At 29.8% G+C, this 20,350-nt stretch overlaps 1 protein-coding gene across 3 annotated transcripts in view; it reads right to left on the reverse strand.

Annotated features, from left to right (window-relative positions):
- The window catches only part of LOC132935396 (pseudouridylate synthase RPUSD2-like), a 494,051-nt gene that overhangs the window by 420,755 nt on the left and 52,946 nt on the right, over window positions 1-20,350 (reverse strand). The window contains exon 2 of one of the 3 annotated variants that reach the window (XM_061001944.1): window positions 12,794-12,959. The exons of the other annotated variants lie outside the window; for them this stretch is intronic. The gene's annotated coding sequence lies outside the window, so the exon portion shown is untranslated. The remainder of the gene's footprint in view (window positions 1-12,793; window positions 12,960-20,350) is intronic. 3 annotated transcript variants of the gene reach the window in all.

A 20,350-nucleotide genomic window follows, 5' to 3' on the forward strand; every position in this document is an offset into this window, starting at 1 on the left:
TAAAGAATTCGATCACAAGAGCGCTAGTCTTCCTATGACAATTTGGTAATGAAATATTTTTATTTCATTTTTCGGTACAAGCGACATTTTTTTACAAAAGTGTTATAAAAGTAGGGGCTAAGCGCCTTGTTTAGTGTATAAGTCATCTATAGTGTATAATTGTAATAGCCAATTGATAACCACGTGGCACTTGAACCCCACTATTATCGTTCATCACCTTTTATAATATTGATAAAATCAATATTATCAGATATTATCAATAATTAGATATTTGATATTATTATATTATTAGACATTAAGTAAAAACCGTCACGGTATTTTTGTTTATATTACTTTAACTTAATAACTTCATGGTGACTAAATGAAACGGTTAAGTTGAAGTGGTAAGTTCTAACAAAATGCATTGTTTTTAAAAATTAAGGGGAAAATTTCAATATAATTAGTATTAAGCCATTAAAATGGAATCAAAATATATGATAATTTCATTCATAAAGCTTAAATAAAAACCTAAGCCCCAACGCCAAAGTTAAGAACATATAAAAACTTTGTTTCTGCTGTCCTGAAAAGTAGTAAAACTGTCGCTTAGCCCTTTTTCGATATTTTCATAGTAATAATAGTGGAAATTATTTTGACAGAATAAAATGCATTATTTTCATTGAAATGCTTCGTGCAACTGACTGTCATTATTTTAAAAATTAAGTATTAAAAACCTGGTAGGTAGGCTCATTGCTATAAATTCAATAAATCCATTATAGGTAAGTATAGGTATACAAAAAACAATTCTGAGCAAAAGAGACGGTCATTTTGAACTTAAAACGCTTATTAAATAAAACGGTTGATATTTTTAAATTGCAACAAGAACAACACCGAGAGACATTCTATCACATTTAAATATTTTCAAACCTTAGATATTAAAATAGGAAATGTTATGGAGTTTTAAATACAAAATAATTTGTGACATTTCATGGTTTTAAATAGATCCCAGTTAAAAAAAATTATTTTGTTGCATTGCCTATAATGACATTTTAAGTAGTTGTAGTCCCCCCAGTAATAGTGCTAGATTTCCACCTATAGTACAGGTCTTATTGATACTTGTTTCAATACACAAACATAATGTTTGGATTTAAAAACTAGGTTAAGAAAACATTTATGTGATATGTAGGTATAACACAATTTAAAATTTAAATTTAAGTATAGTCAATAAGTTTTAGTAGGGAGGATCCTCGTTCTGAAGTTAACTTCATAATAGATTTACTTTCTCAATGACGTTCTTATCGCTTTACAAGTTTTGTCGGCATGACGATGGACAAGCAGTATTATTCTTGAATAATTTATTATAGAAAAATGTTACTTGTCAAATACAAATTATGTCTTCACACATTATGTGTGACAGTCATATTATACACACATGACACATCAATGATCACTATAACTACGCTCAAATTTACACAACGCACAGGAAACACAAACATTTGTATTGTGCTGTTTAAAACGGTTGGTATCGAAGTCCCCCTTAACGAACACTCATTGTTATTTCGAAAAGTTTATAAGGTGTAAAAAGCAAACTAAATCGATATAAAAGTAAGAATATTACACTACATAGATATCATTTAGTAAAAATATAACCAAAAGTAATGTGCCGAAAAAAATATGTTTCGTAACAATGAGTCTATTACTGACATGTTATACAGTTATAATAATATAATATTTCTTTTTCTGCAGTTTATAGTTTAAAAAAAAGCATTTGACAGTCAATACCTCCCTGCTTTTAAAAACGGCTCTGCAGTGTAGCTGCCTAAATCAAGCCTAAAAAAAGCGGAAGAATGTAATATAGTGGGACCGGATAGGTAAAGGGCCATCAATTTTAAGGACGAATCGATTATTTTTAAACGAACATATTTTGTGCGTAAACAAAATATCGCGTTTACATTTATTTTACGCTTCTATATTATATTTTATTGTACCAGGGTTATCTCAGATCGAATAGCAATACGATATTAGTAACACGAGTGAAAAAAGTCATGTGTTTGTAGGTAAGAGAGAGAGAGAGAGAGAGTGAGAGAGATAAGCTACAGGCCAACTACAGACCTGATGTGAAGTCACGTGTGTATACAGAGTGATTATTTTATCATGAACATAAGTTTTACATAATTTGAAGTAATACTTAAAGTTTAGATTAGCGTAATAGAGTAGCACAGGGGAGCCTCGGAAACGTTAATCCTCTACTCCGCGCATCAGAACTTTAAATATACTTATAAGTTATAAGGCGTCTAACTAATTACCGGTTTGATATTCTATTTTTATTGTACCAAAATTCAAATTCCACAGAAAACCTTTCTGCTTCAGAAAATAAAATAAAATATGTATGTTGTATTTTTAATAAAAATCTATTGCGAACAATTTGTGTTCAAATTTTTAATTAAGTTTTAAATTAACATTTTTTTTTTTTTGAAATAGTAATTTACCGAAATACGAATCATTTACACATGGGCCGTTGACGAGTGGTTCCCAAGGTGTTTCGACTGGATGACGACGACGTGCAGTGACCCTTTTCAAACTGAGCTGGTTGTTTTCCCATGGCGCCCTTCCCCAAGTCAAAGCATGACAAATCACAAGAAAGCCGCCGCTGCGACGCCACCTTTTGGGTTACCAATTTATTTTGAGACCGGATGTAATCCCGCGACATCCCGCTGCGCACACTTTGGGAACACCTGTATAGTAGACCGTTGTCTTGCATTTGAAGGGATGTACATCGTATACAATTTATATGGTTAATGATTATACAAATAGGTGCTAACACACATGGGCCCTAATTGTTTTGGTTGTATATTTCCATTGAAAGTGCGCGTGTGATTGTGAGAATAAAACGCACTTGTCTTCAAAAGTTTAATGAGTGAGTGTGCACACATACGTGTATGTGTGTGAGAGAGTGTGAATTTCTGCAAAACTTTGTGCGGGTGTGAATAACCTCCCGCAGAGTTCTACAAAGCTTTTACCAGAAAATTAATGTATATAATATTGTATAAAGGTGTGTACAGGCGGCGTTTGTGTCCGTCGCATTGTCATATTTTGTTCGCTGGGGCGATACACTTTACCACCAAAACTATATTATTATAATATGCACCTCCCATCTCCACCTAGGATTAATTTTTTGACAAAATGAGACAACAACGTGGCCGATACCCGTATCCACCGAAATAATTTTTCCTTCATACCTACTTATACTACCAGCTACCGTACGATTTTATAAAAAACCGTTTCGTAAATACTCGTTTTAAAATGTTTAAAACAAACAATGTGTTATTAATTTTTTTTTTAACAGTTTTATTACTAATTTGTATGACTTTTTTTAAAGACATAACTTCAAAAATTTTTCAATTTGTTAAGAAACGTTCGTTTTTCAAAAGTATAAAAAAAATGCCATACTTGGGTACTTCATACTTTTTTTTGCACACGTTAAAATACATTGCTTAACATTATTATCGCACAATTCAAATATTATTTTTCATGGTATATCTGGTGACTGGTAGAGGTATGTATGAAAAACGGGTATCAGTCGTTATGTCGTTTGGCGGGAAAGGGAAAGGTACTTGAATTATACTTTTGGTGGAAACATGTTATTGACCATTCGCCGAATGTCATATGCAATTATTATTTGTATTTTTATATTGTAGAGGACAGAAACAAAACCACAGAAGACACCGCGATGAACTTTAAATATTATGTGTTATGCGTCATAGGTTGGTCGTTGGTATATATTATATGTTCAGTATACCGAGTGATTCTTATGAAGAAAGCCACTAATTTTTTTGGAAACAATTAACGTTTTTGAAAATAATATATTTATTTGCAATCATTCCAAGTCCTTACAAATCAACATAATATGTATATATTTTTTACTATTTTCACCGTCATAATTGTTAAAGTTTTTACTTTTATGCATTTTTAATTTCATATTCCATGGCAGAAAATTTTTTGAAGTATAAATAAATTATACAAAAAAAAAAAAAATGGTTAATTAGTTATAAGTATTTAAAGTTTAGTTGAGCACTGAGCAGTGTAGTAGAGCAACATTTTACGGGATAATCCCCGATGTGCCCTCGGCCCTCCAATTAACTTCGCTCATCTAAACTTTAAATATTTATACAAATAGCTAGTTAAATTTAAGTTGAACATTTTCAGAAAAATATTTTTCTCTGGAATACGAGTAAGTAATTAAGTAAATGTAAAACTCAAAAATAAAACGATAAAAAAAGTCAAAACTGAGATTTTTAAAAATAATCGTGTCGTATTGTAACTACATTTAAAAAAAAAAAAACATGATTGTCTTACGTCAAAAGAATCAATCGGTTGGAATTGTAGCTGCCGGTCTGTTTTTTGCCTCGTGCAATGAGAAAGATACGTAATTATTGAATTTTATTGTATCGTTAATAGTTCATCGACCAGTGTACTAATATCCGGTCGTATCCAATGATTCTTCTATGAAAAAAAGTGTTAAGTAAACAAAGTGCCGTCGTTGTATAATGTATTTACACTGTGCGAATACGTCCGGCCGGATTATCCGTATTAAAATAAATATACATATTAATATATTATACTATATTAGTGTAGCAATATTCGTTTTAATTAAGATGGTATATTTCATCCAGCGTTTTATTACATAATCTGCAGTTTGTAGTGTCACGATCGGTTCTCTTAGTTATTACATAATAAGTTTTCTCATCGTGTTGATATGCATAATTTAAATTGTAGTTGTTATTGAGTATAATGCAAAAACTAAAACAACAGTACAATATATTATGATAACGAATGCTAATACATTTTGTAAGTTCAAAAATTAACGCAGGAATTAATGATTTAATAACTGATCGTAACTTTTTTGAATTATTTTAATCGAAGCCGTTTATGATGATTACAGGAAAAATCAGAAAACGAATAAACGTTTACCCGTTGCCGATTTTGGTTGTTTTATTGTGGTTTAGTTGTTTATAAATATTAATAATGATTATCTTAGACAAATTCAGACGTTTTCTTTCAGTTGTATTGTTATTTCAATTTCCAATAACCCCTGGGTAATGGAATTAAGGTTAATAATTAATCACTTTCATATTTTTAGTGATTGGAAGTTTGAATAATATAATACTTCATAGCAAATTTTTAAAACCATTTTATGACGATGTTATATTTTTGTGATTTTTCTTAATTGAATTCGTAGCTTGGGGTATAATTATGATACAATGATATTGCGTATGATTTTAATTATCTGTATTCAATAAATGATGTTCATAATCTTTAACAGTTAATGATAGTTTGTTCAAGTAGGAAATTTAAAGGTTATGTAATTCCTGTTACCAAATGGATACCACACTATATCGTCTGAGATAGACGACCGAAGCGAGACAAACATCGTCCGGTCTCCGAAGTATCCGGTCGAGATTTTTTCCTCTCTATTCGAACATCGTTCATTTATAAGAATTTAATTGCTCGTGCGAAGGAAAATGCAAACTCGTATCGTAATCGGTTTTATATTTTCACGAAGACTTGGACGTTATACTACTAAAAAAAAAAAATTAATACCACAGCGTAAGGACTTGGGAGGGGGAGCAGAATCGATTAAAATAGAGAAAAAAAACATTATTAATGATGACATTCTGTGTCTTGTACTCCATAGACGAGTGCAATCATTCACGAGAATAAGATAGACGTGTACCTATAATACATTTAACATTACATTAATATTTTACCGAGGCGCCAAGCAATTATTATAATATGTGTGGAATGTCGTCGACGGGCTCCTGGCAAGGTAATGTAAACGTGTGTTGTTATAATATCTATAATATATATGATGATAAATGCTGCATTTTTATACCAACTTTACCTAGATACCTGTAATTTCAGTGGTCGGTGTTCAGAAAACGATTATTGTTTGTGCTGCAGTAAATTCTTCAAAATTGCGTCCAACCTCGTTTTCCTCTTAGTCTCTTGTCGATTTTTTTTTTTGAAACATTTAATTTACAGTCTTTTATTATAATAATATGGAGAACATCAAATATGACATCTCCGAAATCGGAGGTATACACATTAACACTATGTAATCAGTTGCAGGGCCTCCAGTGTTTTTCATAGGTGAATACCATGAAAATTAGATTTTTTTTATTTAAGGTGTGCTTACACGTTTAGTTGAACTGTGCAAATCAATTTGAGGTATTTTTGTGCTATCTGTTTGTGTAAACAAACTGAGTAAATTATTTAGGTTTATACGTCCAGTTAAGCACTCACATGAAATACAAAATATTTTTAAAATCATGTTCAATTGAAAGATAGATATTATATTATATTCTATAGTTGTAATTATTTATAGAGAGGATAAAATATTGATTTGGTGTTTTTGAAATATCACATTCACGATTATCATAATTTATTTTCATGTAAAATAATATTACGCGAAGAAGGACCCGCCGAAATCGTGTAAGTCATGTAAATCTAAATAAGTATTATTAAACAATAGTTCACCTATTGCAGGTTATGCATTAGTCACAAATATTTTTTTTTATTTTCCATTTAACCGCTGATAGGTTCCGAAAGTATGCAATAGAATATTTTAGATTGCACAATAGCGTAAATCTTATCAAAAAAAACCTCACTCGCACAGGTAAACGATATGTTTTTATATTATTACCATAAAAATGAAACAATTAAATCCGTTCAACTTGACTTTAGCATATTATAGGTATTCTGTGATATTATCGATATCTGTCATCACAATTCTGCCGTCGTTATCACCTACATAATGCATTAAAGGTTTTATTTACAAAATTCTCAATAAATCAATATTATAGTGGAACGGATATCCTATACATTCTAAGTGAGCACATTTTATACATTTAATATTATAATTTAAAATTACACATAACTTATAAGAAGAACCTTATTATTTTCAACGAGTTTTACGCGGGGGCCCTAACCTTGGTAACCATATTTGTATTTTCGTAATTATTTCTAATCACATTTCAAGACACTGTCCTAAGCAACATTACCCCGAGGGGTATGGCGACGGTATAATAGATTTCACGTTTGGTGAATGGCAAAGTGCTTTTCGTATATAATAATATAATATATATATAGGACATTTACAGCTCATCCGAAAACTAACTTCGAGAGCGTACGTCATCTTATTATCACGGTATTACGTATACGGTATACTTACCAAAATAATATTATAATACTGTCTACACAATATAAGCATTCGCAGTACTGAACAGTATTGTAGTCGACGTAAACGAGGAACGTTCTATACATGATGATTCATTAACATCCCATTTTTTCTTTAATAACGTTATAATCTTATTCAAAATCTGATTTTTGGAATTTTTAGATATATATAAAGACCATATTTTCAAATTTTTGATATTCTTTGTATGCACTACTTAAAGAATTTTCCTCTGGAGAAACAAACTTCGGTTTTTTAAATTTGAACACTCTTCTACTGTAAGTTATACAGCGTTTATTTTTTCCAAAAATGATGGCGTATCAATATAAAAATTCGAACGAGTAGTTTATGAGTTATTTAACTTTGTGCACTAAGGATACTATTTTTATAGATCCGCTATAATGGGTTTGGAAGATTGGAGACTATGGTGAGTTTTATATTCTAGTAACTTATAATAATCCATTAACATTTATGATTTGTAAAAATGGTCTAAGTATAATTATATATTATACTTTGGTAAAACCATTTTTAAGCCCTATTGGCTATATTGATATTATCCTTAGCGTATAAATTTTAATAACTGAGAAACTACTCGTTCAACTTTTAAATAAGGTAGGTCACCAAAATGTTCAAAAAAATTATCCAGTTAATAATTTGCAATAAAAGTGGGGTGGGCCAAAAGTTATTTTATAACCATAAGACATTCGTTAAATAGTGCAAAAAAATTTCAAGAATTTTAAAATATGGTCTTTAAGTATAAATAACCAGCTTATTTAAAAATTACAAAAATCAGAATTTGAATAAATTCATTGTTTTAAAAATAATTGGGGGTGAACATGCTTGATGAATCACCCTGTGTGATGTATTTACTATTATTAATATATATCAATGTAACTTGTACAGCTAACAGCATAATAGTAGGCAACAGAAATACAGTATATAATATAATATTATACATATGTAAATACAAAACTTATTTAAAAATAAAACAAAATTTATTAAAATACTGAAATATTTCATTTTTTTTTTAAATTTCATGAAATTTTTAAACACTAAGTATACTATATAGAGTATACTCAAAGACCATATTATATCAACCACTTGAGTTTATTATACCATTTATGGAGTATCCTGTTGCCATATAAACTTCCTTTTATCAAATCTGGATCTCCAGTTTTATTGTAAATTGTTAATGATGCATATTATAATACCTTCGTTTCCGGGACATTACGACAAAATATTTGTGTTTTTCTAGGATAGTAAATTAGGTTACGGAATTCGTGATTCCAAAAAAATAGACACATATTAGGATGGTACTTTTCTTATATAACATTATTTCTTAGTGCCTAACATGAAGACTAGTTACCTAGATCAGGGATTGCGTCTTTATGTTTTTATCAGTTTCGGTTCTTCAAAGACAATTTATTGAGGTTTTAGTTTAAGTTCTAAATATTAAAATCATGAAATTTATTAAGGCTGCGGTTGCGGTTAATACTGGTTTTAACCATTAACAAATAAATATTATTTTTAAAATTGAATAGTCGTAGACCATGTACTTTTAGTTATAACCATACTAGATGTGTGTGCGTCTCTACTTTACGTTATTCTTTGGAAATTAATGTTAAGACCTATTTATTCTTTCGTGCAGTGTCAAAACAACCGACAAATTATTGTGCAATTTATAATAAGTAATAACCTTGTAGTTTCTTCTAGTGGTAAACATATCTTCAGTCTTCAACAATCAAACATCGTAAGGAACGTATTCAAATTAAAAATTCTAATGAATGATATTAATTCACCGTACGTAACAACCAACAATTATTGTTATAAGCTTAATTATTAATGAGAAAAAAATTTATTGGGCCAATAAAAATTATAATCCAAAACTTTATACATAAACTAACATTTCCAAAAGTCTTTAAAATCCCTGATTTTGAGGTTAAATAAATTCTAAATAAGTAGGTAGCACTATATTTTTTATAAAAGGTTTGAAAAATATCAATGTTATCAATGTTATAATAAAAAAGCAAAAACGATTTTGTTGAAACCTGGTCTTGCATAGGAATTCCCAATTTCTTAAATTGTTTTGTTTATCCCGACGCGTTTGAAAACTACTGTCAATTTTTACTTTTAACCCTTCCATCCAAAGTACAACTAAATTCATTTTCCTAATAGAAAAGATGCAGAAGTAGAAAATCGAAGTACTTTTACTGTCCCAAAAAGTGATAACAGACAGAATTGGTATTAGTAATTTTAACTACAGATATGTTCAATGTATGTATCTATATACTACGTTTTATCAACTTTGTTGGGTAGTACAACATTTTGGATTTGAAATATCTTGGTATACATAAGTCCCCTAGAGATTAGGGATTTTAGCTACTCTCATTGGCTAGAAGCCGGATTTAACTGATCCTATTCCCCCCCCCCTTGACCTCAAAGTTGTTGAGTATTTTTAAATTTTGGATTTGGAATTTATGTCTTATCTACTCCCTGACACTCAACCCCAGCTTTCGAATTTATATTTTTTTTAAAAACAAAAACACCAGCCAATCGCCGGATATAGGTAGTCGTTCATAAAGCAATATGTATAGTTAGATTTCGTATACCTATACGTGTCCTACTTCCACACGAACGACTTACTCTCGAACCGAGTTGTCCAGTGTAGAGCTCAGTACCCAATACACTTCAAGTGTGTTGCAAATAAAAAAAAACTGACTTTTTGATGGAGCTAACAAGGAGGGAGGGGTATCTAGCTGAAAGCTAGTTATATAATAGTATATTATAAGTAACATCGTGTTTAGCTGTCGTTTATTCAACATGGATTGACAATACGTTTATCCGAGATAATATAAAAATGAATTTATAGCAAAAAGGTGGTATTATAACAACCGATTGCATATCGTATAATTGTGCAAATAAAATGTAGTTAATAAGACAAAATAAAATGGACCTACACCATTGTCGTAAACGTTCGAAAGCTTTCGCAGTCACCGTGGACATTAATTTATGCATGGATTGTTGTGATTCGCGTTATACACAAAATAAATTAAACATCGTATTTTTTTTTTTTGACGAAAGCTAGACGGGTATAATGTATTATTATTATGATTCGTTTCCGATTCGGCTTATTGGTCCGGAAATTGGAAATTATCTGCGAAGGGTCAGACCCAGCATGTACGAAATGTGGGGCCAACACAATATTATATTAAATTATATAATCGCCGCGGTGCACTCAGCTTGCAGATGACGGGCCTCGTTTATTATTTTACATGGTTTACACGACGTCAAAAGATGACATTCGACGATTGACGACGCGTCGTGAAATCACACACAATTCGGGACGAACGCTACGAAACCGTAGGAAGGTACTTCTCGAATGGTTTTAAACGCCGTCGCAGCTGTGATTTTATTTTACCCGACGCCAGTGGTCGATGATAAAAACATATATATATTGTTTACTAACAAGAACAATTCGTCGGCGCGTCGCAATGTGTGAAACAAACAAATACGAAAGTGTTTATTCTTGTTTAACGAGCGATTTTTAAACAAAAAGAAAAAACAAAATTTGCCGTGTAACGAACATTTTTTTCATTCAATATCATACAGGATGATTTACCAAGCATGCTCACCCTATTTATTTTTTTTATGACACAAATGTTTAAAAACGGCCTAATTTATTAACCTAGATGTTAGGCCAATGGGAGGACCCGGACCCAACTTGCCCCCCTTAAATCCGCCGCTGAGTATCCTGTGAAGATACAAACTTCCATTTTTCAAATAAAAATCTGTAAAATATTTAGCGGATATTTTTCTGAAAATGTTGACATACATAAATGTTGAGAAACTCTGCGGTTAGTCGTTGTAGTGACTTGTTTGAAAACAAAATATATTTATAAGCTAAATGATCTCATACTATTACTTTTATCGAAGAACCGTCATTGTATTGATTCGAAAACTATTGAACATTTAGACATTTTTATATTTTCGTATATAATTGTATTTATATCGTTTCAAAAGAAATTATTTTCATAAGAAATTATATTTTGTATCGGTTTAATTTATTAATATATTACTGTTTTGGAGAACAACATAAACTTTTAATTTCATATCCCGAAACCGAATATTTTTTGAAGTCTTCATTGGTTAGGTAACTATAATGGATGAGTTTAATTTGAATTAAATTATGTATTATACATAGGTGTATTCATTGCATACGAAAAACGACTTCGAGCAGAGACGGCCTATCAGCCTGTATTACAAATCGTATTTTGTTAAATATAAATACTATTGTAAGTATACCTATTATATGCAAAAAAATTTCAAGTACCTACGCCTATCTACATTCTACGGTTTTATTATGTTTTTGAATTACAACAAAATAACAAAATCAAATTTTTCTAAATTTTAATTATAATATTTCTTTCTTTTATGATTGAATTGTTACTAACCCAAATTGTTGTATAGGTAGGTACTATAATAGACTACTCGATAGCCCACCCCGTGAAAAATATGTTATGTATCTACCGCTTGAATCAATTGCTTTCGCGAAAAGAAATTCGTGTGATGGGTCGTATATCGGAAGATAAGACAGAATTCAAAATATTTTTATTAAGTTCTCAGATATAATATATAGGTTAGCGGATCACGTGGTCGTAAAATAACGGAGAAAAAACGTTTTTCAACATAACGCACGTGTCGTAAAATATTAATTGAGTTATGCAATAGGCGTCGCGCCGGCCACTTTACACTTTACATATTATATTTGACGAGTAAAACGAGTATCATGATAGTATGATAATATTAAATAGTCATTGGTACCGGAAAATCCACCACTGTCACAATAATATTGTATTAGGTATGTGATTTATTTAAATATACGAACGCCATACGTTAACCTAACCTATACCTAAAGCCAGATTTAGATTCAGATTTCAACTTGTGTACGAGTGGCAGTGGTGAAGCAGCAGCCTTGTTAAGTACTGAAGTATAAGAACAAGAATTCAAATACTTTTTAAGTATTCAAATACGTATTTGAAATACTTTTAAAAATGTTCTGTATTTGAAATCAAATACCAATTTTCGAATACTTATTCTTTTTAGTAAATATCAAGCCGAAGTACCTTAATGGAGACTTCTTCGCTCGCATCATTCAATCCACACTATATAAAACACACGGTATGTGTATAAAAGATTGTATAATTTTCCGAATAAAATAAAAAAAAAGATTTAAGAATATTTTATTATAACAATATATTTTTTTACCGTGAATTATACTCAACCGGAAATTCAAATACTTCGACAAAGAAAACGGATGAATATTTTATAGTTAGGTTTACCAAATGTGTAAAATATTTTATAAAATTAATGTAAAACATGAAAACCGGTTCAGATACGTCTTTATAAGAAAAAAAAAATATTTTATAAAAATATTGAAAGTATTTCATAATATCTATAAATACTTCTTTTACTGAGTATTGAAAATACTTTTCAAAATAAGTATTAATTGTATAGACGTCTTTACGAGTTAATTAAAATTAAGTTTTATTAATATTATAATCGAACACAAAAATAACAACCTACCTAATTCGAAACCACCAAAATGGAAATCTTAAAACTAATGCTTAATATTTGCATGCTTCTGCAGTGTAGGTTTTTGTATATACTTTTCAACGCTTCAACATTTCTGTGTTTGATTGTTACAACATTTTAGTGCATTGTTTGGTCGTTTATCGCATTTACGACGTACCTACAATAAAAAAAAAAAAAATAAGAATTAAATAGGAAAAATAAAGTTTTTGACTATTTAGGTACTTGTGACAATAAGTTATCTGTCAGTCAATTTAATAATATACAGCGCGTTAAGGGTGATGCATGTAAGAGATAAACTACACAAAACAAATACCATTCTTTTCGTTGTATCGTTTGGAAAGCATATTTTAGGTACGCCCTCGCACACGTTAACGCGTCACGAAAATAATTACATTAATATTATTATAATGTAGACATAAAATACAATATAGTGTAGAAAGCGTTTGAAAATGTTGAAATATTTCAGTGAAATAACAACAGTTTTTTTTCTATTATTTATTTACAGGGGAAAGTATATATTTTGATAATTTACAATAGTATGTTATAATATTAGTTATACCTTAATGAATAATACATTTAAAAAAAAAACTTTATTTTATTCTGTCGATAAATAATAATTTTTTTTTGTGGCTTCGAGTGGCGCGGTCCGTACACTCAACTGCTCTGAGTGTACGTATCGGCCGGTATTGCTAGCTCCCGGATGGGTGACCACCCGGGATTTTTAGCTACAAATCCTTGCCACACATACAAACGTGTTTCAACCAACCGTTCCAACCGTTCCCTCCCCTCTACAAACAAACAAAAAAATTGTTTATTAAACATTTATTGGTATTGTTTGTGTATAGTTGTCATAGCTGTATTTCGGTTTCGACATGCAATCTACTAACTTTGAAAGCAAAGTGCAACCAGAAGACAGACTAAATTTATAAGATCCTATAATTATATATACTAAATGTATCAAATTTGCCACCAAAAGATCTCATATAGAACTCCCGTCTGGTTATTCTGTGCATAGTATGTAAGTACCTAACTTATCATGGAACTTCGGCTATTAGACCACAATGAACGTCTTTACAAAAACAGATGATACGCGGTAACAACTGCGGGGCCACTAAAATTTTAAATTTATGAAGGAATTGTGCCATCGATAAATTACACCATTATAATATTATAATTATATCATACAAAATAATAATATTTTGACGGGGAAATATCTAAAATTGTATTTATATAAGTCTTGCAATATAATACCATTCGACTGAGCTACGTTTTTAAAATATACATAACTAACTTTTACTATATAGACTAGACCATGTTGTAAGCCTCATCGAAAGGTAATAAATTATTCTATGTTATAATAATATGATTTTGAATTATTGTTGCATCGACTAAATGGCTATCGGTGTTGTAATAATTATTGTACGGATATATATAGAGTAGGAACCATATATCACACAAGTATATGACATATTTCGATGTGATATTATTTTAATATGACATATTATCTCAATCCTATGACACAATAATATTATGTATAACTAGTATTAACTGCTTGCTGTGAAAGTCTGAAATTGGTGTTTGATGACATTAAATTATTGTATAAAAATGTTTCTATACATAACTTATGTTGGTCATACACCGGTGATTGTCAACAATCGTGAAATAGGTTTGAAGGATGTTAACAGTTAACGCAGTGCTGACTTTAAAATAAACACTATACCTAAATGTGGTTGAATATACCAAAAAAACTGGATGGCAACAGCTTAGAGGTTATAAACAACGTTCTGATTGTAAAAAAGGTGTTCAACTAAAAAATTCAGCTGCGAAAAAATAAGAGTTGTTTTTATAATCTATGGATGCAACTACAGTTATTGTCATTATGCAATAATTAATATTCTTTAATTATTAGCATAGTACTATTATTTAGTAAATTGCTATTTTCGTTTTATTTACCAACTTTCTCTATGTATGTTTTGTGTATGTTGATAATTTCAATTTAATGTTTAAAATATAAATAATCATTATTTCGTATATATGCGAATTGGCTCAGTGAACGTTAAATGGTGAATCACTGGTGATTGTCGAAAATGAACTATCTTCGGACTTTCACAGTAATACATAGATATTATAGGTAGGTAATTAATATATAAAATTAATAACTATATTTTATTTTTCTAAAAAAAATTGTATTTTATTCATAAATAATTGTGGCTCTGGGGTGAAAAAATTCAAAAAATTCAATTTTATTTATGTTATATATTTATAATATATGACTAGCAGATTCTGCACAGAATTGACAACGGACTTATCCCGTATTGAAATGTAAGCTACACAGTCATTAAGGTGGTTTTTACCGGGGCTTGCAAACGTTATAATAACGTTGTATTTGACAAAAAAACGATTGAAATTTGTAAACGTTAGTATAACGGAAAGCAATAATCAAAAATAATTAAATACCGCAAAACAAAACATAAAGATTAATAAAATATATTATATATCATTAAACAAAACATAACGCAAAACGTAATTTATAGCATATCATTAAACGAAAAATATCGCGAAACGTAATTTATTGAATTTCATTGAACGAAAAATAACGCAAAACGAAATAATTTAAAATCCATTTATTTAAAAGTTCTATTGGTAGAAATATTTATTTCGTGCATACGGACAACGGACATTATAATTGATCATATTATATTCCGAATCCGGGCCATTTCCTGTCCGCATTATTTATTATTAATACATTTAATAGGTATTAACACTATTCTAAATAACGATAAACGCAAATCTTGTATAATGTTTTAATTCTAAATAACGATAAACGCAAAAATTGTGTAACGTTTTAGCCGTAAATAACATAAACCTGATTTTTTTTTTTCAAATACAAGCCCTGGTTTTTTCCAAATATGAAATACAGATCTAAATTTATAATCAATCTTAATAACTATTTTATCTTCTAAATATTTTCTGAATTCTTGAGTAAGCACATCTTTAAAATACGAATTTTACAAGACCTTGTCTTATATTTCTAGGGTAGAATGAAGGTACCATGACAAATTATTCTCTAGCTATTTCAGTCAACAGCGGTCTTTAGAATCTGCAGTCAGTAAAGGACTTATCATTTTATACGTATATACAGATTATAATATGTTTTATTTCTTTAATAAATTATTTTTAAATATTTTATACGAAGCGGGTAGATAAAATGTTGTCAAATTTCCTACATGATTATATCACGTTCCTATTAATACTCAGATTAATCGTACGCGTATATAAATTTATCGTGCAGTCGAGTCGATTCACTGATCCAGATTTTCCGGTGCAATTACTGTTTTGCGTGACCTTTGCCGGTAACCGAGGTACGTGGCGTACCGCGTGGACCGTGTAAAATGGACGGCAAGTGTAATACGATATACTAAATATAATCTATTCGTATTGTTGTACGCGGTTATACGAGCAATAAGCATATTATTATTACTATTCGTCTCACGTATGTGTCCACCCGTATCATATAAGAGCCAATACGCGCGCCGCGGAATCTAGCTGCAGTAATATTGATCGCCACCCGTCAATTAATAGTCCTGCACGACGATTGTGCGTTTCAATTCCGCTGAGTCGCTAAAAAGTTAGACATATCTTTTGTATACCAATCATAAAACATAATATATTATATTGTTATACAGAGTGATACACCATGACGTATGCTCACCCCCGTTTTTTTCACTAGTAATGGATTCATTCAAATTCATATATTTGGATTTTTTTAAGTATACTCGAGAACCATATTATCCTCTATTATTTAGATATTTTTACCTTTAATTAATACTGAGGCGATACAAAGTTATTGTATTTTCAAATGAAAACTTGCCTGGCTTCGTGTAAAGTGTTAAACAGAAGGTTTTTCAAAAAATGTTGATGTAACTTAATCGAAATTCAAACGAGTTGTTTCTGTGTTATTAACATATAATATATAGGTACGCATAACTACTAAAGATAATATTCCTTAAAAATAGTGTTAAAAAATATAAAAAATATGTTAATATTTAATATTATTATTTTGCATTATTATTGAACTGCTACAATTGTTATGGATTATAAAATGTTGATGTATTAATATTAATTACTCATCTAATTTTGAAACCATCATAGACAGAAACCAGTCCCAACTTACTATCATGGACCTATTATCCTCAAAGCACAAAGTTAAATAATTTGTCGATCAATTATTTAGACACAATACATTTTCAAAAGAGTCATCTGATTAACGATACACAGGGTGATGAGATGGTTATATTTATTAAGTAAAAATGAGTTAAAATCGCCACAAGACACTCCTTATAGTTGGTACGAAAATTCAAAGTAATTATTTGAAAATCTGGCCACCATAAACTTCAATATTCTGAATTCAGATTAATTCATTATTACAATAAAAAAACGGGGGTGAACAATGACCGTGCTCGGTGAATCAACCTGTATATACACATTTTATTTTTACCCGCGGTTTTCATTCTCTTCTTCGGACAGTGGACACTCCTCGCAAACAACTATAGTTGGTTCCCATAATATATACAATATACTAGACTATGTATCGATAATATTACATTAAAATACATTATAATATAAGGTTTTATTTAGAGAGGCGAACGAACATATGCGACACGACGGAACCACGCTCTAACATCGAGTCTGCAGTATAAATACGACAAATCAATCAAAGTGGCACTCGCAATTGATTTAAACACGTTGGAAATAAATTTAAATATTATTATGTAGTGTTAAGTTAAACGTTTGTATATGGTCGATCATGATCGAGCACGTCAATAGTTATACAAATATTACAAAACGTGAAAAAAATTGTGTTGTTTTTTAAATATTAATATATTGATACAGTCGTATAGTGATAAATTCAAACATCGTACTAATGTCCATTTTATCGTAAGTGTACTTATTACCATTTGCCAGTACAATAATATTGAACCCATAAAATTTAAAAAAAAAATACCGGTCTGACCCACCCACAATAATATTGATTTAGGTGTGCAAATCGTATACACGGCGGCTAGGTAATGAGGCCCGAACAGAAATCGACAAAAACATTTACACGCACCTCGCCGGCGTTTTTATAATATAACATAAATTATACATTTGACAAGACAATTATAATTTATAGGTAATATACTGCACTTTGACTTTGTAGGCTTGTTGCCACAATTCACTATATGATTTTTTGTACATGAATTGCATTAATGCACTCGATGGCATTGTGCGGTTGTTAAAAAAAATAAAGATCTTATTCCTGCAGCAGTTTACATACAATAATTTATGTTCTCGCGATTAAATAAACCATACTATTTATATAATGAAATATTTACGTACATTTTCTATTGATGCTTTCTTTTATACCAAGTATACGTATATTCTCTATCTCCCCTCGCCCCCTCTCTCTAACACTGTCAATATATAAGTATATAACGTCATTCGGTTATAAAGTTATTCGATTTGTGGACAAAATCAGTTTGTCAAACATAACTTTTTGAATTTGTCAGTAAATAAATTGTAATTTGTATGACCGTGACATATTGAGTTAGAACACCGGGGCTAGAAAAAAACAGCGGGATTAAACTATAATATTGTGTATACCTAAGAATAATTAAATATTGTTTTAAAATTATAAAGTATTCAATTGAAGGTGAGTTCCATCCCCAAAACATGTAGTAAATAATGCATTTTAATAATAACAATTTACAACACGAATTCAAAATATATGTTGAAATACTGACGATACCTTTAACAAAAACGCATTTATCTATATGTATATATAGTTAACTTATTGTGTCTTAAGTTTTAAGTATATCATATAAAGACTAAAGCCTTTAAAGGCGGAGTTGCTTAAGATTGAGTGGTGTAGGTACCTAAGGGTGTCCAACAGATTATTTTACATTTTCAGAAAACAACACGAACTTAGTAAAATAAAAATAAGTGGCCTCTCATAATATTATTTTAAGTTCTTGGAATATTTATATAGTTCATCGTCGAAAGTGCGAAAGGAAAATGAGAAAATCATAATATTATGATGGCAAACAACATTAATCATTCAATAACTGCAAATGACTATTTCAATAGTTAATTACTAATTAACATTATTTAGATTATTAAAAGCCTGCATTATCTATACCAAAGAAAAATACTAAATATCAAATCCATTAAAAATAATCGTACGTAGGTACTTACTTTTGAGAAGAAAAATAAGCATTGCAAAAATAATACGCTGTTTTATGTAAGCATTTATCTGAATTCGGGAAATCTATACAAATCATACAATACTTAATTTTGTCATAAGGAAAACAGAAAAAGCAACAATTAATTTTACAGTGACGTTTGATATAATAAATATATTAATAAATATATTATTTATTATTTATAATCCATAATAATACGTCACTATTAAATTTACTTTTTTTTCCTGCGATAAAATTAGATTTTGTATGTACCTATATTATATTAAATTCACAAATCCAGAAAACCACAATTTGTTTTTGTATAGTATTTATTTTTTATCCTCTAAATGTTTTCGATTATTTATAATAGATTTGATATTTAGTATTTTTATTTGGTAGAGGGACTCAGTTGAAGTAGGCTCTAATAAACTTATGCTACACTTGACCCTAAACCTTAAAATCTTGGCAAGTGTCCGAGTTTTTTTCATTATTTTGTAATTCCTAGAGGGGTCATCTGGGAACATGAATTGTAACGTCATACGTTGTACTGAAAATGGCCTCGTTAACGGTGTTGGATGAAATATCTTGGATGATTATCATTACACTACAGTTTTGTCATGTTAAAGATAATATTTTTGGATCAAGAGCCTTAATCAATTGATAAGTTGTGTGTATAACAACGAAAGATTCCAATTCATTATTCAAATTAATTTCGTTCGTTGTCGGGCCGTTTTCTACGACATTGATTTTGACGACGCAGAAGTGTCATCTGATTTTACAGTTATTTGAGTTTTATCACACGGATTTAATATTTTGCAGCAATAGGTTGAAGGGACACAATTATATTATTAATACGATAAATATAATCAATACCGTGTAACGGCTATGGATAATTTAGTGCAGGTTCCTACAAAACGAATGATAAATAATTGACCTAATGTAATGGAAAAATAAAATGTGGCTAACGTATATGGCAACTATAAACACTTATTACCTAAATTATTATTGTGACCGCCATAAAATAAATAACCAATTTTAGTATAATATTATTTTAGAGCTGTATATTATACATATTAGAGATTATTTAGCAGACCAAATATATATATTATATATGTATATAAATATATACTACCTAAATATACGCATATAGGTATCGATGTTGGATATTTTCTATCAAAAAAACGCAAGTGATTTAATTTGTTTTATTCATTTTTTGGCTATAATAAATACAACAAATCGATTAATAAATGTTTATACTTATGAGGCGATTGCGGAATGAACAAAAAAAAAAATAAAATAAATATATTGTAAAAAATCCGAAATCATG

This window comes from Metopolophium dirhodum, chromosome 1, assembly GCF_019925205.1.
Source record: "Metopolophium dirhodum isolate CAU chromosome 1, ASM1992520v1, whole genome shotgun sequence".
Lineage (NCBI taxonomy): Eukaryota > Metazoa > Arthropoda > Insecta > Hemiptera > Aphididae > Metopolophium > Metopolophium dirhodum.